General features: G+C 33.7%; 1 protein-coding gene and 1 long non-coding RNA gene across 2 annotated transcripts in view; one reads left to right on the forward strand and one right to left on the reverse strand.

The window, feature by feature from the left end:
- dpr19 (defective proboscis extension response 19) overlaps positions 1-25,685 on the reverse strand; it is a 334,249-nt gene that overhangs the window by 302,324 nt on the left and 6,240 nt on the right. The gene's annotated exons all lie outside the window — the stretch shown is intronic.
- LOC138855904 (uncharacterized) lies at positions 18,786-21,166 on the forward strand. The gene is made up of 4 exons (XR_011395046.1): positions 18,786-18,948; positions 19,933-20,115; positions 20,177-20,400; positions 20,468-21,166. It is a non-coding gene; the product is annotated as an uncharacterized lncRNA (long non-coding RNA).

Consider the following 25,685-nt stretch of genomic DNA (forward strand, 5'->3'; position numbering starts at 1 on the left):
GCGTTGTTCCTGCGTATATCTTTCCACGATGAAATTGTAAACATTACTGAATACAATGGAAAAACATTACAGATCACGAAATATTAAAAATGTTCGAAACGACACTTAGAAATCACATCATCCCTATTGGAGAATCCGATATATCTCGTATACAAATTTTTCAAAAAAAAAAAAAAACGGACGACTTTTTTCCTGTCTCTTCGAGTTTTTAATTAAAATTTATAATTCATAATTTATAATTCATTGAAAGTAATCCAAAATCGTTTTATGCTTTCGTCAACTCCAAACGCAGGATTTCCAAATTTCCGTCCGCAATGAAATACAAATCTATCATTTCAAGTGACAATGATATTATATCCAATATGTTTGCAGAATTTTTCAAGTCAAACTACTGTAATAATTCCTCCAAAACTTTTTCTGATCAGAAAGTGCTGTGTTCGAATACTTTAATTAACACTCCAATTATTTCTGAAGGAGACGTCCTATTTAATTTAAATAAGTTAAAACCATCTTTTAGTTATGGCCCAGACATGATACCCTCATGCTTCCTAAAAAATAGTGCCAAATATATTTACTTGCCTTTGACAAGTATATTTAATTCCTCTCTTAAACACGGAAATACCTTCAATATGGAAACAGTCATTTATAATTCCTTTGCATAAAAGTGGATTTAGATCCAACATTGAAAACTATAGAGGTATCGCAAAACTATCAGTTATACCAAAACTTTTTGAAGCTATCATCACTGACCCTATAACATTTTCGATTTCTCCGTTAATTTCCCCATCTCAGCATGGATTTCGTAAACAATGTATCATTGGGTTTTAGGAACATAAGCATACGGATGTTATATACACAGACTTTAACAAAGCTTTCGATAAAGTAAATATCTCGATTCTCATACATAAACTTGATCTGCTGGGCTTTCAGCCAAGATTCCGTCAATGGTTATCTTCCTATCTTTATAATAGAACACAACGAGTGATATTTGAGGATACACCTTCAGATACAATTAATGTTTCTTCAGGTGTTCCGCAAGGTAGTCATCTTGGCCCGATTCTGTTCTTGTTGTTTATTAACGATATCTCTTCAGCAATAGAATTCTGAAAAATTTTATTATACGCTGACGACGTAAAGCTTTTTAAAGCATACACTTCAACTGAGGAAAGATGTCCGTTGCAAACAGACTTAAACAATTTGGTTGCATGGTGTGATAGAAATTATTTGCCATTGAATCTCAATAAATGTAAGATGATGTGCTTTCCCGTAGATGTGTGCTCCCATCTTCTTATGTAATAAAACACCATATTCTGGAGCAAGTTTTTAACTATGTTGATTTGGGAGTTAATATGGACCCTAAGTTTAAATTTCGCTTCCATATTGATACCATGATCTTGAAAGCAAAAGCTGTCCTCAGTTTTGGTAAACGTTGGTCTTAGAGATCCGTATATTACTAAAACACTTTATACAACTTTGTTTAGACCTATATTGGAATATAGCTCTGCTGTATGGAACCCTAGCTACCAAATCCATTCTAACAAGTTAGAGTCTGTTAAAAAACAATTTTTACTTTTCGCCTTACCACATTTCCGATGGGACTCTAGGGAAAGTCTACCTCCATATACTAGTCTGCTAGTTCTTTTCTCCTGTCTGAAATTAAATTTAATATCCCGGTTCGCTTTTCGAGGCAATTTAGACCTTTACTGTTAAAATCCTGTAGACCAAATTTTGAACTAAACGAACCATTCCGCTGTATATGTCATGATTTTAATTCTAATTCCAGCACATTTGACTTATCTGACTCACTTTTCAAACCCAAAAAGACTTTATTGTTTTCTCTTAATAAATGAAAATGTAACAATTTATTATATTGTAACTTTAGATCTTGGCTGTTGAAATTTTTGTTTCTGTACCTGAGCAGTTTTAGATCTCAACACTTAAAAACTATCTTGACTTTTCTGACTCGACTAATTCCGCAACGTATGCGGATTGCGCCCCTCGCGTCGGTTAGACGGGAGGAGAGTAATCGTAGGGTTATTATTAAAAAAAGGCTTTATATAGGAAAAGAATCGTAACTGTGATATATAAAACTTTTTGTATTGATTAACTTCATCAGAAGCACAGAGTGGTTCAGAGAGGATACAATTTTTTCATCATCTCCAAATATTTTCCTGCCTTTGATTATTGCAAACGGCGAGAGTAAGAAATTTTCGGTACATAGATAAGTATTATAGAAAGTATTCCTTCAGCTTCTGAACCTTTACCTTAATTCTTTCAATATTTTAAAATGCTGGACAATTGATACAACTTTCACTTTAATGACATAAACCGAAGATGGTTATCTATACTTTTGTAATTCAATCTCTACCTATATTGGGCAAAAGTCTGTCAGTGTAATTTTAAAGTACCTTGTTAAAAATTTACGTCTAAAAGTAATATGAAAGGTATCGAATTGAATTGATACAAAAGAATGGTGCAAGTGGTATAACAGATACCTTATATGCTATCAATATGAACTCATATTACTCTCATAAGGCAGGGCTAAGTTCGGATGTAACCGATCATTTAATACAAATGTTGCAAAACTTTATATTAAATAAAAAATGTTGCGTAAGAATTCAACATTCATTCAGTGTTGCAACTTGAGAAATTCTCTGGGTACCAAAATGCCTATTGTTGCACAACTACAAAAGTTTCTTACCATCAAAACATTGGGTTTTTAGATCACATTTGGAAAATATGTAAGAACATACAAATAAACCTTAGAGATCAATTACATTTTGCTACATGCACACACTTTCTTTTCTTCAAGCCTATCAAATAGTTTTAACAATTCCCTACGAAATTTTCGTTTTGAAGGTCAGGTTTTTACAAAAATTCTATATTTCGAAACTCGCTCAACCATCAGAGGGAATTACTATCATCTTATATGCAGATGATTGTACGATATTGACGTCAGGCAATGAAATCGCTGACATGTGTTTAAATAGCTATCTTACCGTTTTTTCTCGCTTCTTCTCTGCAAAGAGCCTGACACTCGCCCCCACTAAATCCATAGAAACACAATCAAGAATGGGTCTTAATATCACAGTCGATGGCGTTAAAATTTTGGCTGTCAACAGCCCTAATATTTTATTCGTTACATTTGACAGTCAGTAGCAGCAGCTTCTAGGGAAAGGACAATTAAACATTGTCGGCAGCCTGCGGGCAATCGGCCTGCCGGTAATCAACTACGCTGCACTCATATGGTCACCTGGATATAGTGAAACGCGGAATACTCCTCTCCGTACAATTACAAGATGATACTTGTTTTCTCCTGTCTCCTATATATTGAGGTCTGCATGTTTCTGGTTAAGGAGCACAATGCACTCCACTCCAAGCAGTTTCTGTAGCTGAGCAGTTTTAGATCTCAACACTTAAAAAACTCTCTTGCCTTTTCTGACTCGGCTAATTCCGCACGTATGCGGATTGCGCCCCTCGCGTCGGTTGGGCGGGAGGAGGGTAATCGTTGGGTTATTATTATAAATCGAAAAATATTTTTCGAATGCGGAATCAGCTTTAAACATGTGTATGAAAATACACTTAAAACTGATGTGATGTGTATTTTTTTTATGAGGGATATATGTTATGTTATACATACATACTTTCCGATTTTCATTTTTTTCACTCTCATTGTTAAGTATATATTAGAGGACTTTCTGCAAAATTACGAGCTCTTAGCTTTTTAAGGACGGCAAAAATCCCCGCTGAACCCTCCCGACTGGTAATAGATACAACAGTTTCACGACGTAAGCAGGGGCGGACTGGCATACGACAATGTCGAGGGTCAACCTGGCTGGGGGCCCTTAAATAGCCCAGTCCCGAACGGAGCTTACGGATACCTGGCGCCCTCCCTGATAAGATAGCCTTACTTACATTGTAGAGTCTTCACTTCATTTAGATCAGTTTACACTGAAAAACATTTTAATGACTAAAAAAAAATAGCACCTGCAGCAGCTACACGTTCCAAACAGGTCGCTACAAAGCAAAAGAAATTCGAATATTTTTTAACCACTACAAATCATATAAGAAAATCTTGACAATTTTTGGACACGTCTCCAAGCCGTATATATAATAATAGAATCTTGAGACACAGATCTACTACAAAATTTTAAAATCTGGCTTACGCAAAATACAAAACCTGCTTAGACCAGTATGAATCTACAAAATCATAGACCATAGATCTACTAAAACTTTTAAAATTTATTTCATCTACTTGACATCCGAGCGTAGAGCTGCCACAAATACAAAGTGAAGGGGCAAATTTAAGCATCCACCTCAAGGTGCCCGCATGTAACACAGAAACATTTCACGGTATTATGAACGATGGCCGTCCTTCTGGAAAATTTTTACAGCTGTTGACATCAACCATCCGAAAATACAAAACTAAAGGTCAAGTGAAAGGTCAATCGGCATTTAATGACGATAATTTCAATTTGGCTTGGCGAGCCTTAAAAGCAAGATATGAAAATGAAAGAATGTTGAATATTGTTCGATAAACAAGTAACGACACTAATAAACTTGCCTAAAATTCAAAAAGAAACAAGATAAGAACTGTTTGTCGGTTTTATCGACACAAAATGTTCCCACAGACAGCTGGGACCTGCACAGCTGGGAATTTGCACCGCCGCATAATCAGAAAAATTGTAACATTTGTGGGAGCAATCCAGAGTAATCCTCTTGTTCTACCAGAGGACTCATATCATCCTGCTTTGGAAATATCTGTCGAAATATCAGGCATTGTACGGGATAATAATCATCAAACTTCGTGCTTCTGTACTCGGTTTAACTTTGCAAAAGCTAATTTAAAAAAATTAAATACAGAACTTTCTACAATAACATGGCCTAATTATAATGGTGACATTGAATTGAGTGTCTCTCATTTTAATAACATTATTATGAAATTATTTGAAAAGTATGTTCCAATAGTAATTGTTAATAATTGCAAAAGTATAAGTCCGTGGTTCTCGAAAGAGTTATATAAATTGAAAAACAGAAAAACTCGAGCCTTTAAACATTTTAAAAAAACCGGTTTACTTGTCGACTATTCTAAATATTCTCTATTGCGTCGACAATATTTTGACCTAAACAAAAAATGTTATAATAATTACTTAAATAAAGTAAAAAATATTGTAAGTAATCCAAAATCGTTTTATGATTTCGTCAACTCCAAACGCAGGATTTCCAAATTTCCGTCCGCAATGAAATACAAATCTATAATTTCAAGTAACAATGATATTATATCCAATATGTTTGCAGAATTTTTCAAGTCAAACTACTGTAATAATTCTTCCAAAACTTTTTCTTATCAGCAAGTGCTGTGTTCGAATACTTTAATTAACGCTCCAATTATTTTTGAAGAAGACGTCCTATTTAATTTAAATAAGTTAAAACCATCTTTTAGTTATGGCCCAGACATGATACCCTCATGCTTCCTAAAAAATAGTGCCAAATATATTTACTTGCCTTTGACAAGTATATTTAATTCCTCTCTTAAACACGGTATATTTCCTTCAATATGGAAACAGTCATTTATAATTCCTTTGCATAAAAGTGGATTTAGATCCAACATTAAAAACTAAAGAGGTATCGCAAAACTATCAGTTATACCTAAACTTTTTGAAGCTATCATCACTGACCATATAACCTTTTCGATTTCTCCGTTAATTTCCCCATCTCAGCATGGATTTCGTAAACCATGTATCATTGGGTTTTAGGGAACATAAGCATACGGATGTTATATACACAGACTTTAGCAAAGCTTTCGATAAAGTAAATATCTCGATTCTCATACATAAACTTGATCTGCTGGGCTTTCAGCCAAGATTCCTTCAATGGGTATCTTCCTATCTTTATAATAGAACACAACGAGTGATATTTGAGGATTCACCTTCAGATACAATTAATGTTTCTTCTGGTGTTCCGCAAGGTAGTCATCTTGGCCCGATTCTGTTCTTGTTGTTTATTAACGATATCTCTTCAGTAATAGAATTCTCAAACATTTTATTATTCGCTGACGATGTAAAGCTTTTTAAATCATACACTTCCACTGAGGAAAGATGTCCGTTGCAAACAGACTTAAACAATTTGGTTGCATGGTGTGATAGAAATTATTTGCCATTGAATCTCAATAAATGTAAGACGATGTGCTTTTCCCGTAGATCTGTGCACCCCTCTTCTTATGTAATGAAACACCATATTCTAGCGCAAGTTTTAAACTATGTAGATTTGGGAGTTAATATGGACCCTAAGCTTAATTTCAGTCTTCATATTGATACCATGGTCTTGAAAGCAAAAGCTGTCCTCAGTTTTGTTAAACGTTGGTCTAAAGAATTTAGAGATCCGTATATTACTAAAACACTTTATACAACTTTGGTTAGACCTATATTGGAATATGGTCCTCTGTGGTATGGAACCCTAGCTACCAAATCCATTCTGATAAGTTAGAGTCGGTTCAAAAACAATTTTTACTTTTCGCCTTAGCGCATTTCCGATGGGATGCTAGGGTAAGTCTACCTCCATACACTAGTCGTTTAAAACTTATTAATCTACCTACACTTTCTAGTCGTAGGGAAATGCTTGGCATAACATTCTTAGTGAAACTTTTGAATGGAACTGTTTGCAGTTCTTTTCTCCTGTCTGAAATTAAATTTAATATCCCGGTTCGCCTTTCGAGGCAGTTTAGACCTTTACTGCTAAAATCCTGTAGATCAAATTTTGTACTAAACGAGCCATTCCGCCATATATGTCATGATTTTAATTCACATTCCAGCACATTTGACTTATCTGACTCACTTTTCAAAATTAAAAAGACTTTATTGTTTTCTCTTAATAAATGAAAATGTAACAATTTATTATATTGTAACTTTAGACCTTAGCTGTTGAAATTTTTGTTTCTGTAGCTGAGCAGTTTTAGATCTCACCACTTAAAAACTCTCTTGCCTTTTCTGACTCGGCTAATTCCGCATGTATGCGGATTGCGCCCCTCGCGTCGGTTGGGCGGAGGAGGATAATCGTTGGGTTATTAAAAAAAAAAAAAAATCGCTCCCATCTCGAAAAACATGTCAAGAAATGAAAGACTCTCTTACTACCTAATACGAAATTGCAAAAAGGGTAGACAAAAAAATAGTCACAACGAATAACGTCAAAACGACCTAAATTATGTCTTAAATAGACCCCAAGCCGGTAGCAACAACAATTTTTTCAAACTTCTATCGTTCACATCCAAACAGTACAAACATATGACATTTGAACTATGCACAAGAGGATCATAAACTTAGATCTTACGAGAAGTTTAAACAAATAAAGGTTACCGAAACAAACAATTTCGTCAGAACAAAATTGCACAAATTGCTTGTCACATGCGCATGATCATCAAAAATGACATAATTCAATCCTTCATTACAGATATGTGCTGTACCCCAAAATCCAGCTTACATTTGTGCAAAGCGAACTAAGGGTTTAATTTTAACAACAAATCCCGAAAACCAATTACTGAAAATTGCCAAGGGACGCCATGTTGCTCAAAGGCATAATAAAACTCAATCGCTACACAGCGACAAAGTACAAGTAGTGTAACACTACCCACAGTAGTAGTATCCATCAAACACAGAGAAAAACTGTTCAAGCCTTGAGCCATAAAAGACCAAGGACATTCATAGCGTCTCGGGCACAAAATAGGCAAAACTGCCAACAAAACAATCAAATTTTCAAGTAAAGAGAATGGGCGGAAGAGTAGTACAAAACTCGAATAAAATCTGCCCAATTACCCAAATTTTCCCAAGCAGATAAACGAGTTAAAACAGAAGCTATAGTCCTACCGCAACTAAATAAAATGTTTCTAAGCTGTCACATAACTAGCAAGCAACGGCAAAAGGTTTCACACCTTAAACTAAGAGCTCCCAACTGCAACACCCCACTCAAATAGACGCTCTATTAGGCAGCGACCTTATACCAAAAATAATACCTGGTGATGTTGAAAAAATTTCAACCACCTTTCTTGCTCAAAACAATAATTTGGCCTGGTTACAAAGTGGACAGGTCAAAGAAAGTTTCCACGTTAACAATTCAAGTTGAGGAAATTTTATACAAACATCTTAATTCACAATTAAAAAAATTTTGAGAGTTAAAAGAACTCTCCCCCCACCACATAACAATTTAAACCTAAAAAGATCAGTATTGTGACGGCTTCTACAAAGCCGCAACTGCTCGATCTGATAATGTTCGGTACGTCGTACGACTACCACTTGGGCCGCAATTTTCCTCAATTATCCACAATAATAATAACAACAAGTAAGGAAGGGATAATTTCGGGTGAAACCGAACATTTTATACTCCTGCAACTTGCATGGATCAAAGCCGAAAAAATACTCATAGGTTTGGCGAAACTTTACATATATTAAACAAGAAAAAACTAACTTCGATTGCACCGAAGATATAATATCCTTCACAAAGATTCCTTACAAGAACTTGACTTTTGTCTAAATCGGACTAAAACTGTTCAACCCACCATATATTGAGTATGTGGACCCCAGTTCCTATAGCGAACATATGATCGAAAATATCGGTCAATCTGTGAGATATGTTATAGGAATTCGAAGATAATCCTTTTCTCTGGTAATATGCCTGTATGTCAAAAATGGTTTGTATCGGGTCAATAATTCCTTTAGCCTCCATATACCTAATGAAATGAATTTCGAACTACTGGCTGACTTTATATCGCAAATTTCAGCAAATAAGTAAGATACCTTAGCAAAATTTACTGGAAGTGTAATATTGGATATGCTATAGTTTAATGCCAAAAATATGTGAAATTGGTTCACAAATTGCCCAAACTATCCTATACTACAATACATATTATATATTGATTTTCGCACCTAAAGATATTTCCCTGGCTTTGATCTTGACAAGTTGCAAGAGTATGAAATGTTCACCCGAACTCTACCTTACTTCTTATATATAAAATTGCTTCAAAATATGTTTTCGAGTATAGCTGAGCAATGTCAAATTAATATCTTGCTCTATCACCACTTGACTGACTTCAAACCGTTCCGGTTGATCAAAATGTGATATTTTAATGAAATTATGTGGATAGTTTTCTTAAAAGTTACGAGGTTTGGCACTGATTTAGAATAAAATTAGTATATACCTTGGTCTAAACCTCACATCTTCATATAATAAATTCAGATTCTCTGATTGACGTTTTCCACAAAAGCTTATAATATAAAATTTAGTCACTTTCGTAGAGTTAATATCACATTCATATTTATGTATATCTCACTTCAAGCAATAAAACTGAGACTAAGTTTATGGCCTTTTATATAAGTAAAGAAGATACCAAATTTGATTGTAATTAAATCACTATTTCATTTAATAATGCATGTTTAATACTTTCTCAAAATTTTTTTAATATAAGATTTGGAGGAATTTCCTGGCCTTTGAATCTATCTCCAACATACTTTATGTATAAAATTAAAACTTCCGTTTGGCGAAATCGGTCCACGAATTTTCCAGCTCACATATTTTACTTATGGTATACTTTTTTTTCGTTAATTTGATAATTTAATGAATTTAAATAAACAGTTTTTCTTACAAATAACGTGGTATATCGCTGCATATGAATGAAATTGGTCTAGACCTTTGTTTAAACCTTATAACCCTAATATACTGATTTCCGCTCCTTTGGTACAACAACTACTTCATATACCCCACATATTAAATCTAACCCTATTGGTTCAGTTTATACCACATATATTGTGTTTGAGTTAAATAGCTTCTTTTTATTAAAGTTAACATTTCGGAGAAAAAAATAATATTGACACTAAATAAATCTATGATCAATAACATAAGTTAATAAGATACCAAATAATAATCGAATAATGAATTTTGAATTCTTTTGCAACATTTGTGTACTTTCGCAACATGTTGCAACAGAGTATAGTTTTGTTGTTGGTTGTTTGCATCACCTAAAACTAATCGAGATAGATATAGATTTCTATAATATATATATTATATGCATATACATATATTTCTTCTAATATTTGGTGGTAATCAGTGGATAGGTATATTTTCTCAGCCAAAAAGAAGAAAATCTACATACCTGCTCTACATATGTGTATACCATACTTAATTATATGTAGTTATTGTTATATATGTATATAAGTTATTGTTAATTTAGCCTACATGGGCAGACCCTTCAAAATAGGTACTATTTTAAAAGTGTTAGACAAAAGCAATTTACGGAGGGGTTTTCCGAGTACTTAATATCAATACAATGAAATAAACTACTAATTTCTAAAATATAAATATAACTAAATATGTATTCTGTATTTTATGTTAGTGAATATCTAAGTGATATATAGGTATACCAAAGTACTACTACAGTAGTATACTATTATACTGTAGCAATATGTTGCAAGAGTATAATAAATATCAGTACACTGTGTTTGTAGTTTCAGTTACACTAGATTTCTTTACCAGCAAAGTGCTTTACTCAAACTAATTTTAGTGGATTAGTTATATAGTGTTTAAAGTATTTTTATATACAGTGGCGAGCAAAACCGTATTAAATGTGGCGAGCAAACACATATACATATGTGCACCAGTATACCATAGTACCTATACATCGAACAGGAAAGGAGTCATAGCAAGGACTTACAAGGAAATGCAGTGAAAGAGAGCAGCACCTAGAATCCAACTTTTTACACCCGGACGGACTGAATAATGTAAGTTTTATCTATAAGTATTTTATACAATAATTCATTTATTATTAATTAATTATGCCTAGATTAAGTAGAAAATCTGTATTTCTAAGTCGTTTTCAAAATAGAAGACGGATGAGAGTTCTTCGTGCAAGCTCTTTATATAAAGATAGTGAGCTAAGTCACGCTAATCGTAGGTTAAATTCTGATGCACGTCTGTCTGAACAAATTATCAATACAAATCAACATAGAACCAGGCGGGAAAATCTCGAAGTATAGTCTTTTGGACAAAATTTAAATACTGTTCAACATAGGGCAAGACGTCTAAATCTCTAAATCCGCTCTGAAAAGCAAAGCAGAAATACTCGGGGACATAGATTTCGGCGCGACAATCTCCTGGTTCGATCTTTTGAGCAAGTGTAAATACTGTTCAGCATAGGACAAGGCGGCAAGATCCACAAATTCGCTGTGAAGAGCAAATAAGAAATACTCGAGGTCATAGATCTCGGCGTGAAGACCGCGAGGTTCGATCTGTTGAGCAAGTATTGTAGTAAATACTGTTCAATATAGAACAAGGCGGCAAGATCCACAAATTCGCTCTGAAGTCCAAATAAGAAATACTCGAGGTCATAGATCTCGTTCGCGCAAGAAATCCTGAGTACAGGACTTTAGAGCGCATTCGTGATCAAATGCAAAGGGAACATGCAAGAAGAAATCCTGAAATAAGGAGACACGAACGTGATAGAGAGACACAACGTCGGCAGCTTAGTAGGAGAGGTATGAGGGAAGAAATTTTGAATCAGAGACCGCTTCGACATGGTCAAGTTCGCCTTCGAAGGAATAACCCACTCAATAGACAAATTGAAAACCAAAGGCAGTCCCAACGAATCCGATTAACGAGAGAAAATAATGTTATAGAAACTTATAATAGTGGCAATTTAACAGAATTCAAAAACATTTATTTCCAAAATATAAATAAGGGCCCCAATTAAATATGTATATGCTAAGGCGGCTTATGATTTTCACACCAAGTTCGCAAATTAAATTTCGAAACTATTGCGCAAGGTCATCCGGTTCTTTTTAATGCAAAAATTTCCTTCAGAAGATGGAAATTACAATTTTTGTACTACTCGCAAAAATGTGATTGTTAAAAAGAACGTTCCAAAAATATGTTTAGCTAACGGTCTAGACTTTCCTGAAATACCGGATTGTTTGAAAGGTTTACCTCCAATTGAAGAACGTCTCATAATGAATAGATTGCCTTTTATGACAATCCGTCTGTTAGGATATCAAGGTCAGAGTTTGCTCAAAGGTGCTGTTGTTAATATACCAATTTCTGTTAACAATATTGTGACATCTCTACCAAGGTCCTTCGATGGGACTTATGTTCTACAAATTCACTTAAGAAGGCGTTTGGAATACTATCATGATTACATGATCGATACCATACGCCCCGCAAAGATTATAGAAGCTTTGCAGTTCTTAGTGAATACCTCTTTGTATCGTGAGTACAATATACATATTAATAAAAACTGGATTTCAGAATTTAATAATTAAGAATAAGTTCCGTTTGTTGCATCTGCAGAGAATTCCCGATTGGTTCAATCTTTTCATGCTTCACAAACAAGCAGATAAACGAGTTAAAACAGAAGCTATAGTCCTACCGCAACTAAATAAAATGTTTCTAAGCTGTCACATAACTAGCAAGCAACGGCAAAAGGTTTCACACCTTAAACTAAGAGCTCCCAACTGCAACACCCCACTCAAATAGACGCTCTATTAGGCAGCGACCTTATACCAAAAATAATACCTGGTGATGTTGAAAAAATTTCAACCACCTTTCTTGCTCAAAACAATAATTTGGCCTGGTTACAAAGTGGACAGGTCAAAGAAAGTTTCCACGTTAACAATTCAAGTTGAGGAAATTTTATACAAACATCTTAATTCACAATTAAAAAAATTTTGAGAGTTAAAAGAACTCTCCCCCCACCACATAACAATTTAAACCTAAAAAGATCAGTATTGTGACGGCTTCTACAAAGCCGCAACTGCTCGATCTGATAATGTTCGGTACGTCGTACGACTACCACTTGGGGCCGCAATTTTCCTCAATTATCCACAATAATAATAGCAACAAGTAAGGAAGGGATAATTTCGGGTGAAACCGAACATTTTATACTCCTGCAACTTGCATGGATCAAAGCCGAAAAAATACTCATAGGTTTGGCGAAACTTTACATATATTAAACAAGAAAAAACTAACTTCGATTGCACCGAAGATATAATATCCTTCACAAAGATTCCTTACAAGAACTTGACTTTTGTCTAAATCGGACTAAAACTGTTCAACCCACCATATATTGAATATGTGGACCCCAGTTCCTATAGCGAACATATGATCGAAAATATCGGTCAATCTGTGAGATATGTTATAGGAATTCGAAGATAATCCTTTTCTCTGGTAATATGCCTGTATGTCAAAAATGGTTTGTATCGGGTCAATAATTCCTTTAGCCTCCATATACCTAATGAAATGAATTTCGAACTACTGGCTGACTTTATATCGCAAATTTCAGCAAATAAGTAAGATACCTTAGCAAAATTTACTGGAAGTGTAATATTGGATATGCTATAGTTTAATGCCAAAAATATGTGAAATTGGTTCACAAATTGCCCAAACTATCCTATACTACAATACATATTATATATTGATTTTCGCACCTAAAGATATTTCCCTGGCTTTGATCTTGACAAGTTGCAAGAGTATGAAATGTTCACCCGAACTCTACCTTACTTCTTATATATAAAATTGCTTCAAAATATGTTTTCGAGTATAGCTGAGCAATGTCAAATTAATATCTTGCTCTATCACCACTTGACTGACTTCAAACCGTTCCGGTTGATCAAAATGTGATATTTTAATGAAATTATGTGGATAGTTTTCTTAAAAGTTACGAGGTTTGGCACTGATTTAGAATAAAATTAGTATATACCTTGGTCTAAACCTCACATCTTCATATAATAAATTCAGATTCTCTGATTGACGTTTTCCACAAAAGCTTATAATATAAAATTTAGTCACTTTCGTAGAGTTAATATCACATTCATATTTATGTATATCTCACTTCAAGCAATAAAACTGAGACTAAGTTTATGGCCTTTTATATAAGTAAAGAAGATACCAAATTTGATTGTAATTAAATCACTATTTCATTTAATAATGCATGTTTAATACTTTCTCAAAATTTTTTTAATATAAGATTTGGAGGAATTTCCTGGCCTTTGAATCTATCTCCAACATATTTTATGTATAAAATTAAAACTTCCGTTTGGCGAAATCGGTCCACGAATTTTCCAGCTCACATATTTTACTTATGGTATACTTTTTTTTCGTTAATTTGATAATTTAATGAATTTAAATAAACAGTTTTTCTTACAAATAACGTGGTATATCGCTGCATATGAATGAAATTGGTCTAGACCTTTGTTTAAACCTTATAACCCTAATATACTGATTTCCGCTCCTTTGGTACAACAACTACTTCATATACCCCACATATTAAATCTAACCCTATTGGTTCAGTTTATACCACATATATTGTGTTTGAGTTAAATAGCTTCTTTTTATTAAAGTTAACATTTCGGAGAAAAAAATAATATTGACACTAAATAAATCTATGATCAATAACATAAGTTAATAAGATACCAAATAATAATCGAATAATGAATTTTGAATTCTTTTGCAACATTTGTGTACTTTCGCAACATGTTGCAACAGAGTATAGTTTTGTTGTTGGTTGTTTGCATCACCTAAAACTAATCGAGATAGATATAGATTTCTATAATATATATATTATATGCATATACATATATTTCTTCTAATATTTGGTGGTAATCAGTGGATAGGTATATTTTCTCAGCCAAAAAGAAGAAAATCTACATACCTGCTCTACATATGTGTATACCATACTTAATTATATGTAGTTATTGTTATATATGTATATAAGTTATTGTTAATTTAGCCTACATGGGCAGACCCTTCAAAATAGGTACTATTTTAAAAGTGTTAGACAAAAGCAATTTACGGAGGGGTTTTCCGAGTACTTAATATCAATACAATGAAATAAACTACTCATTTCTAAAATATAAATATAACTAAATATGTATTCTGTATTTTATGTTAGTGAATATCTAAGTGATATATAGGTATACCAAAGTACTACTACAGTAGTATACTATTATACTGTAGCAATATGTTGCAAGAGTATAATAAATATCAGTACACTGTGTTTGTAGTTTCAGTTACACTAGATTTCTTTACCAGCAAAGTGCTTTACTCAAACTAATTTTAGTGGATTAGTTATATAGTGTTTAAAGTATTTTTATATACAGTGGCGAGCAAAACCGTATTAAATGTGGCGAGCAAACACATATACATATGTGCACCAGTATACCATAGTACCTATACATCGAACAGGAAAGGAGTCATAGCAAGGACTTACAAGGAAATGCAGTGAAAGAGAGCAGCACCTAGAATCCAACTTTTTACACCCGGACGGACTGAATAATGTAAGTTTTATCTATAAGTATTTTATACAATAATTCATTTATTATTAATTAATTATGCCTAGATTAAGTAGAAAATCTGTATTTCTAAGTCGTTTTCAAAATAGAAGACGGATGAGAGTTCTTCGTGCAAGCTCTTTATATAAAGATAGTGAGCTAAGTCACGCTAATCGTAGGTTAAATTCTGATGCACGTCTGTCTGAACAAATTATCAATACAAATCAACATAGAACCAGGCGGGAAAATCTCGAAGTATAGTCTTTTGGACAAAATTTAAATACTGTTCAACATAGGGCAAGACGTCTAAATCTCTAAATCCGCTCTGAAAAGCAAAGCAGAAATACTCGGGGACATAGATTTCGGCGCGACAATCTCCTGGTTCGATCTTTTGAGCAAGTGTAAATACTGTTCAGCATAGGACAAGGCGGCAAGATCCACAAATTCGCTGTGAAGAGCAAATAAGAAATACTCGAGGTCATAGATCTCGGCGTGAAGACCGCGAGGTTCGATCTGTTGAGCAAGTATTGTAGTAAATACTGTTCAATATATAACAAGGCGGCAAGATCCACAAATTCGCTCTGAAGTCCAAATAAGAAATACTCGAGGTCATAGATCTCGTTCGCGCAAGAAATCCTGAGTACAGGACTTTAGAGCGCATTCGTGATCAAATGCAAAGGGAACATGCAAGAAGAAATCCTGAAATAAGGAGACACGAACGTGATAGAGAGACACAACGTCGGCAGCTTAGTAGGAGAGGTATGAGGGAAGAAATTTTGAATCAGAGACCGCTTCGACATGGTCAAGTTCGCCTTCGAAGGAATAACCCACTCAATAGACAAATTGAAAACCAAAGGCAGTCCCAACGAATCCGATTAACGAGAGAAAATAATGTTATAGAAACTTATAATAGTGGCAATTTAACAGAATTCAAAAACATTTATTTCCAAAATATAAATAAGGGCCCCAATTAAATATGTATATGCTAAGGCGGCTTATGATTTTCACACCAAGTTCGCAAATTAAATTTCGAAACTATTGCGCAAGGTCATCCGGTTCTTTTTAATGCAAAAATTTCCTTCAGAAGATGGAAATTACAATTTTTGTACTACTCGCAAAAATGTGATTGTTAAAAAGAACGTTCCAAAAATATGTTTAGCTAACGGTCTAGACTTTCCTGAAATACCGGATTGTTTGAAAGGTTTACCTCCAATTGAAGAACGTCTCATAATGAATAGATTGCCTTTTATGACAATCCGTCTGTTAGGATATCAAGGTCAGAGTTTGCTCAAAGGTGCTGTTGTTAATATACCAATTTCTGTTAACAATATTGTGACATCTCTACCAAGGTCCTTCGATGGGACTTATGTTCTACAAATTCACTTAAGAAGGCGTTTGGAATACTATCATGATTACATGATCGATACCATACGCCCCGCAAAGATTATAGAAGCTTTGCATTCTTAGTGAATACCTCTTTGTATCGTGAGTACAATATACATATTAATAAAAACTGGATTTCAGAATTTAATAATTAAGAATAAGTTCCGTTTGTTGCATCTGCAGAGAATTCCCGATTGGTTCAATCTTTTCATGCTTCACAAACTTCTCATGATAATGCCTCAGGTAATAATATTCCCACAGGTCTTTTATCGTCAGAGCTAAATCCAGGCGGTCAAGAAACTCTTTTGGACAATATTCCTGTAGAATACTTAGGCTATTGTATAACCGTTTAGTTATAGCGCCAGGTGAAGGGCAAAGACCAATTGACATAATTGAAGATAATAATTCAGAAGAGTTGTCATTTGAAACAATATAAGTTGGGCAGAAGCGTACATGCTCTAAAACGTATAGCAAGATAATACGTTCTGAAATTCGCCGAGAAATTGACAGAAGAGCATGTACCATTCGAAAGTTGTTCTACAAGTATGATTACAAAAAATTAGAACTGCTACAAATTAAGAATAGTACATCCATTTGCTTTAGAAAGTTTTCAGGTCGCAACCGAGTTACGGCCCAAAATCTATTAAACGAAAACTTTGTTCAAAACTTGATGCAACACGATAATGGTTACAAGGTTTTGAAAACCGTAAAGTCCTCACCTGCACACTGGAAAGCTGAGTAGAAAAAGGCAATCGCTATGATTCGCCAATTTGGGCTTGTATATCGCACTCCAAGCTGTTTTTTTATACTCTCGCAACATGTAGCTACTAAATATTATATAATAGTTTTGTTGACCTAACGGTTGTTTGTATCACCTAAAATAAATCAAGTAAGATAAAGGGTTATGTATATATAAAAAACAACTAAATTCCATAGCTAAGCTCCACAATAAGTTACAATACTGTTATTTGGTATACAGGATCACATTACAAAGGGGCATCCGCAGTTTAAACTTTTTTAAAAGTTGGCGTGGTCCCGCCCCTCATAGATTTAATGTGCATATCTCCTAAACCATTAAAACTATAAAAATAGAATTCACTGAGAGCAAAGCAGCTCTATCGACGGTGTGAAAATGGGTGAAATCGGGTGACAACCTCCCCATTCCCCATATAACGGTACTGTTAAAAACTACTAAAAGCGCGATAAATCAAGCACTAAACACACCAGAGACATTAAATTTTATCTCTGTGATGGTATGAGATGACTGTTTAGGAACCGCGCTATGCTAAAGTGATCTGATCTAAACAATTACTTCAGTCATGCCAAATTTCTTGAAGATATCTCGTCAAATGAAAAAGTTTTCAATACAAGCACTTGATTCTGATGGTTCAGTTTCTAAGGCAGCTATATGCTATAGTAATCTGATCTGAACTATTTTCTTAGAGACTACATCATTGCCTTAGATAATAATCCATGCAAATTTTCTTGAAGCTAGCTTTGCAAATGAAAAAGTTCTCAATACAAGCCGATCGTTCAGTTTGTAAAGCAGCTGTATGCTATAGTGATCCGATCTAAACTATTTCCCGGGAAATTGCATACAGGCCAAGTTTCGTGAAGATAGCTCCTGAGTTCAGTTTGTGTGGCAGCTATATGCTATACTAGTCCGATATAGGCGGTTCTGACAAATGAGCAGCTTCTTAAGGTGAAAATGACGTGTGCAAAATTTCAGATCGATTTCTCACAAACTGAGGCACAAGTTCGCGTATGAACAGGCAGACAGACAGACGGACACGGCTAAATCGACTTTGCTCGTCATGTTCATCATTTAGATACATATTTTATAGGATCACCGACGTTTCCCCCTGGGTGTTACAAACATCGCGACAAATTTAATATACCCTGTTCAGGGTATAAAAAACACTCATATTCCAAAGGTTTAACATTATTGTTAAAAAAAAATTATAATTAGTAGTACAATAAAAAAAGTAAATTACAAGTATTTTAATATTTTAAAGCCTTTAATTTAGAGAGATCATACACAACTGTTTTAAGCGTTTATGCCACTTCATTTTCTTTGATAATGTTGCCAAGCATGTCAGTCTTAACACCTTGTTATAAATAAATTTAGAACGAAATCTATTAATTCATTTGAACAAATATAATTTTAAAGCCCAATGGTGTACTTTTATGATACATTTTTCTGCCAATAGCTTGTACTTCGTTGCACAAATCTGTTGCATCTACTCATATCCGTCAATTCAACGTGAGTCAGTGATATTTATAATCTAATATCTATCTAATCTTAACTTTCTTTATAATGTTAAAAATCGCTGTGTATCAGTATTGCCCTTCAGAAGTTTGCATCTGATCAATATTAAATAAGAATCCAAAAGTTTTGGTAACTTGTTCCAACTGATCGCATCTTTCATCGACTAAGGACAATGCAGTATCAATAATGGCAAAATAGAAATTAATTTTAAAATTTTGCTTAACATCGCGAATTGGCTCATTTTCTCCCTTATAATTGAACTGTCTTTTCTGTTTTTCAAGCGAACTTTGGTGCCATTTCTGATTCGAATGTTCATACATACATACATACATGAATATGTGTTAGCACGGCAAAGAACATCAACTCCTTAAGGGTCTTGTATAAAAACTGATGTAAACAAACATATGTGTGTGTATATGCATCTCTCTTTAACGTTTGAGTATTCCGAATTGATTCACTATATATCTAACCTGACATTTTGTTTTGACACAAAGGTTCGATGTACGCTTTTATATGAGTACGTTTAGATAAAAAGTTCTCGACGCGTAGCCAAGAAAAATATGGGACAGCTCTCATCTTTTTACGCTTTGCCAAGCAACAGTCAAGTTTTATGTGAATGGGCGTTTATGACTAATAGCCTATGTACATAGAACTTTTGCTTAGCTTCGCGTCAGGCATTTGTTTTGAGTGCCTACAAAGATTCCAGCTTTTCTTTCGCCTCTGAAAGCTTTGGAAAAAAAATTTTCAAATATTGGAAAGACGATTAGGGAACCAGATGATCCCTCCAAATCCTCGGAACTGCAAACTCATTGCTCTTTTTTTCACCGCGATACCACCCTACAATAAAACGTAGCATTATAACCTCATTAATGTTATCATAATAGTTAATAATTATTATAAACAAGTAAGGAAGGGCTAAGTTCGGATGTAACCGAACATTTTATACTCTCGCAAAGTCAAATAATATACTCGTTTTAGATTTCTTTGTGGATCTTGCCGCCTTGCAGATGCCCCTCCCTAATGCGATCCTGTATACTAAATAAGAGTCCTGTATCTTGTTGTGGAGCTTAGTTATGGCAATTTATTTGCTTTTGATTAATGGCGTTTTGTGGGCGTGGCAGTAGTCCGATTACGCCCATCTGCAATGCCAACCGTCTTAAGGTACCCAGAAACATGTGTACCAAGTTTAATAAAGATATCTCAATTTTTACTTAAGTTACAGCTTGCACAGACGGACGGACAGACAGTCACAGGGATTTCAACTCGTCTCTTCATTCTGATCATTTATATATATATAACCCTATATCTAACTCTGTTAGATTTAGGTGATACAAACAACCGTTAGGTGAACAAAACTATTATACTCTGTAGCAACAAGTTGCGAGAGCATAAAAAATAGGAAAGAAGTGCAAAATCCAGAATATTTTTGGTCCGAATTTTTAACAGGTACCTTATAGTAAGCTTAATATGTGTCGCAAATTTTTAAATTTTTACTTAATTCATATAAATATAGCAAAACGAGTCAGCGTCTTGTTTACAACTTCTCGAAGACATTTTGTATTGGTTGTTACAGGAAACAAAATTATGAAATACATTATTCTTCCGCAATTTGAAAACACATACTGTCGTACACAATGAGCGATGCAAACGATACTATCTCCCGTGGTCTTCCCTCTCTTATAACGGCCGGGAAGGCCGACATTATGTGCGCGCGAAAATCAAAAATGATTAAACGATATAATTTCTTAAAAAGGTAATATTTTCGGTTTGTAATCGTCCTTTCTTAATTATATTTGCTTATATAACCAGAATATATTAAGTAAAACCCATGTAAAAAAAATTTTTTGTTGTTGACCTGAGTTATTCTGTTTTATAACAGAAAACGTAAAAAATGTGCTCACTAGTGTCTTTCTTAAGAAGAAAAATTTAATTCAGTTGATATTTTCTACCGAACTTTAATACGATATTTAGGATTTTAATTTCTGTTTAAATAATATATAGGTACATTCGTTATTTGATATCTATCAGCTAATATTCAGCCAGCTGTAAACACTGATAAGGAGAAATATACAAATTTCCACGAAAAGAAACCTCGGAATATTATTGTTAATATTTTTTGTACCCATCAGCTATTATCTAATTCTTAATATAATATGTAAACCTTAAGCTCAAATGAAGAGAAATATACGTTCGACGGAAGGAAACCTCCGAATATTTTTGTTTATATTATTTGTACCTAATAAAACAAGTTTAGTCCTCTTATATACCCTATTACGAAAACATTTCATGTTGAAATAATAACACTTTTGGGACACTTTACTAGAGGACAAGCTTTTTAAAATTGTTTGTATTATTTTGACAACTTTGGCAGAGTGGCATTACAGACATTGACTTTAGACGTCAATAAAATAGTATTGTCATCTTGTCGCTTATACGAAAACGGCAACAGGTGTTAATCTAATCTGTGGTAATTCAACCTTTACTTACAATAACAACCACGACCAATGTAAAACTCAATTCATAATAGTAGAAGCGGGCGCAATGAGCCATCTATTACTTGTTAAGAAATGTTATTGCAATCGGTGCACAAGTGAATTTTCAGTAAAATTTCTTGTTTTCTTTTCGATTATCCATTTCTTTATATTGACTTTGTGAAACTTCCTTCTCTTATTCAAAGGTTTAAACTCACACTCATTGGGTTAGCTCAATAGACGCGATTGTTGAGAATGCGCAATTTAAACACAATTTTATATATTATATATTTGATCATCTCAACAATTGACGAAATCTGTACTCAAATTATTTATTGTTATTAATTGAGGCAATTCGGAAAATTTAGACAAAAATTTGGTATACTTTTGACACCCGAATATTTAATACTTTTATTATTAAAATGTTCTCAATATACAAAATTACAACTTTTTAACTTTTATTTCTGATTTGCTTGATTATTTTTGTAAACTAACTTTTTTGAATTAAGCCTAAAATTCACTTGCAGTACTCAGTGCCTCATGGTTTGTAATATTGAAGAATTGTCTTTGTATGTATATGTATCATGTATGTATGTACATTTTGAAGTAGGGTAATGAAAAAATATTGTTGGTTTCTAATTTTTAGCCTCGAAGAAAAATAACAATTTTTACTCAATTATATGTACATTTATGTATGTACGCACTTAAATGAATGTGTTTTATATACATATATACATATGTATCTGTATACTCTTTTATATTATCCAAGATAAACTTTACACAATATGCTTTTTTCTAATCATTGTGTGCAAATTATTGTATTATTATCTGAAAATGCTGAGAACGCTACAAGTTGCGAGAGCATAAAAAATAGGAAAGAAGTGCAAAATCCAGAATATTTTTGGTCCGAATTTTTAACAGGTACCTTATAGTAAGCTTAATATGTGTCGCAAATTTTTAAATTTTTACTTAATTCATATAAATATAGCAAAACGAGTCAGCGTCTTGTTTACAACTTTTCGAAGACATTTTGTATTGGTTGTTACAGGAAACAAAATTATGAAATACATTATTCTTCCGCAATTTGAAAACACATACTGTCGTACACAATGAGCGATGCAAACGATACTATCTCACGTGGTTTTCCGTCTCTTATAACGGCCGGGAAGGCCGACATTATGTGCGCGCGAAAATCAAAAATGATTAAACGATATAATTTCTTAAAAAGGTAATATTTTCGGTTTGTAATCGTCCTTTCTTAATTATATTTGCTTATATAACCAGAATATATTAAGTAAAACCCATGTAAAAAAAATTTTTTGTTGTTGACCTGAGTTATTCTGTTTTATAACAGAAAACGTAAAAAATGTGCTCACTAGTGTCTTTCTTAAGAAGAAAAATTTAATTCAGTTGATATTTTCTACCGAACTTTAATACGATATTTAGGATTTTAATTTCTGTTTAAATAATATATAGGTACATTCGTTATTTGATATCTATCAGCTAATATTCAGCCAGCTGTAAACACTGATAAGGAGAAATATACAAATTTCCACGAAAAGAAACCTCGGAATATTATTGTTAATATTTTTTGTACCCATCAGCTATTATCTAATTCTTAATATAATATGTAAACCTTAAGCTCAAATGAAGAGAAATATACGTTCGACGGAAGGAAACCTCCGAATATTTTTGTTTATATTATTTGTACCTAATAAAACAAGTTTAGTCCTCTTATATACCCTATTACGAAAACATTTCATGTTGAAATAATAACACTTTTGGGACACTTTACTAGAGGACAAGCTTTTTAAAATTGTTTGTATTATTTTGACAACTTTGGCAGAGTGGCATTATAGACATTGACTTTAGACGTCAATAAAATAGTATTGTCATCTTGTCGCTTATACGAAAACGGCAACAGGTGTTAATCTAATCTGTGGTAATTCAACCTTTACTTACAATAACAACCACGACCAATGTAAAACTCAATTCATAATAGTAGAAGCGGGCGCAATGAGCCATCTATTACTTGTTAAGAAATGTTATTGCAATCGGTGCACAAGTGAATTTTCAGTAAAATTTCTTGTTTTCTTTTCGATTATCCATTTCTTTATATTGACTTTGTGAAACTTTCCTTCTCTTATTCAAAGGTTTAAACTCACACTCATTGGGTTAGCTCAATAGACGCGATTGTTGAGAATTGAAAACCAAAGGCAGTCCCAACGAATCCGATTAACGAGAGAAAATAATGTTATAGAAACTTATAATAGTGGCAATTTAACAGAATTCAAAAACATTTATTTCCAAAATATAAATAAGGGCCCCAATTAAATATGTATATGCTAAGGCGGCTTATGATTTTCACACCAAGTTCGCAAATTAAATTTCGAAACTATTGCGCAAGGTCATCCGGTTCTTTTTAATGCAAAAATTTCCTTCAGAAGATGGAAATTACAATTTTTGTACTACTCGCAAAAATGTGATTGTTAAAAAGAACGTTCCAAAAATATGTTTAGCTAACGGTCTAGACTTTCCTGAAATACCGGATTGTTTGAAAGGTTTACCTCCAATTGAAGAACGTCTCATAATGAATAGATTGCCTTTTATGACAATCCGTCTGTTAGGATATCAAGGTCAGAGTTTGCTCAAAGGTGCTGTTGTTAATATACCAATTTCTGTTAACAATATTGTGACATCTCTACCAAGGTCCTTCGATGGGACTTATGTTCTACAAATTCACTTAAGAAGGCGTTTGGAATACTATCATGATTACATGATCGATACCATACGCCCCGCAAAGATTATAGAAGCTTTGCAGTTCTTAGTGAATACCTCTTTGTATCGTGAGTACAATATACATATTAATAAAAACTGGATTTCAGAATTTAATAATTAAGAATAAGTTCCGTTTGTTGCATCTGCAGAGAATTCCCGATTGGTTCAATCTTTTCATGCTTCACAAACTTCTCATGATAATGCCTCAGGTAATAATATTCCCACAGGTCTTTTATCGTCAGAGCTAAATCCAGGCGGTCAAGAAACTCTTTTGGACAATATTCCTGTAGAATACTTAGGCTATTGTATAACCGTTTAGTTATAGCGCCAGGTGAAGGGCAAAGACCAATTGACATAATTGAAGATAATAATTCAGAAGAGTTGTCATTTGAAACAATATAAGTTGGGCAGAAGCGTACATGCTCTAAAACGTATAGCAAGATAATACGTTCTGAAATTCGCCGAGAAATTGACAGAAGAGCATGTACCATTCGAAAGTTGTTCTACAAGTATGATTACAAAAAATTAGAACTGCTACAAATTAAGAATAGTACATCCATTTGCTTTAGAAAGTTTTCAGGTCGCAACCGAGTTACGGCCCAAAATCTATTAAACGAAAACTTTGTTCAAAACTTGATGCAACACGATAATGGTTACAAGGTTTTGAAAACCGTAAAGTCCTCACCTGCACACTGGAAAGCTGAGTAGAAAAAGGCAATCGCTATGATTCGCCAATTTGGGCTTGTATATCGCACTCCAAGCTGTTTTTTTATACTCTCGCAACATGTAGCTACTAAATATTATATAATAGTTTTGTTGACCTAACGGTTGTTTGTATCACCTAAAATAAATCAAGTAAGATAAAGGGTTATGTATATATAAAAAACAACTAAATTCCATAGCTAAGCTCCACAATAAGTTACAATACTGTTATTTGGTATACAGGATCACATTACAAAGGGGCATCCGCAGTTTAAACTTTTTTAAAAGTTGGCGTGGTCCCGCCCCTCATAGATTTAATGTGCATATCTCCTAAACCATTAAAACTATAAAAATAGAATTCACTGAGAGCAAAGCAGCTCTATCGACGGTGTGAAAATGGGTGAAATCGGGTGACAACCTCCCCATTCCCCATATAACGGTACTGTTAAAAACTACTAAAAGCGCGATAAATCAAGCACTAAACACACCAGAGACATTAAATTTTATCTCTGTGATGGTATGAGATGACTGTTTAGGAACCGCGCTATGCTAAAGTGATCTGATCTAAACAATTACTTCAGTCATGCCAAATTTCTTGAAGATATCTCGTCAAATGAAAAAGTTTTCAATACAAGCACTTGATTCTGATGGTTCAGTTTCTAAGGCAGCTATATGCTATAGTAATCTGATCTGAACTATTTTCTTAGAGACTACATCATTGCCTTAGATAATAATCCATGCAAATTTTCTTGAAGCTAGCTTTGCAAATGAAAAAGTTCT

The sequence above is a fragment of the Bactrocera oleae genome, chromosome 3 (assembly GCF_042242935.1).
Source record: "Bactrocera oleae isolate idBacOlea1 chromosome 3, idBacOlea1, whole genome shotgun sequence".
NCBI classification, from domain to species: Eukaryota; Metazoa; Arthropoda; class Insecta; order Diptera; family Tephritidae; genus Bactrocera; species Bactrocera oleae.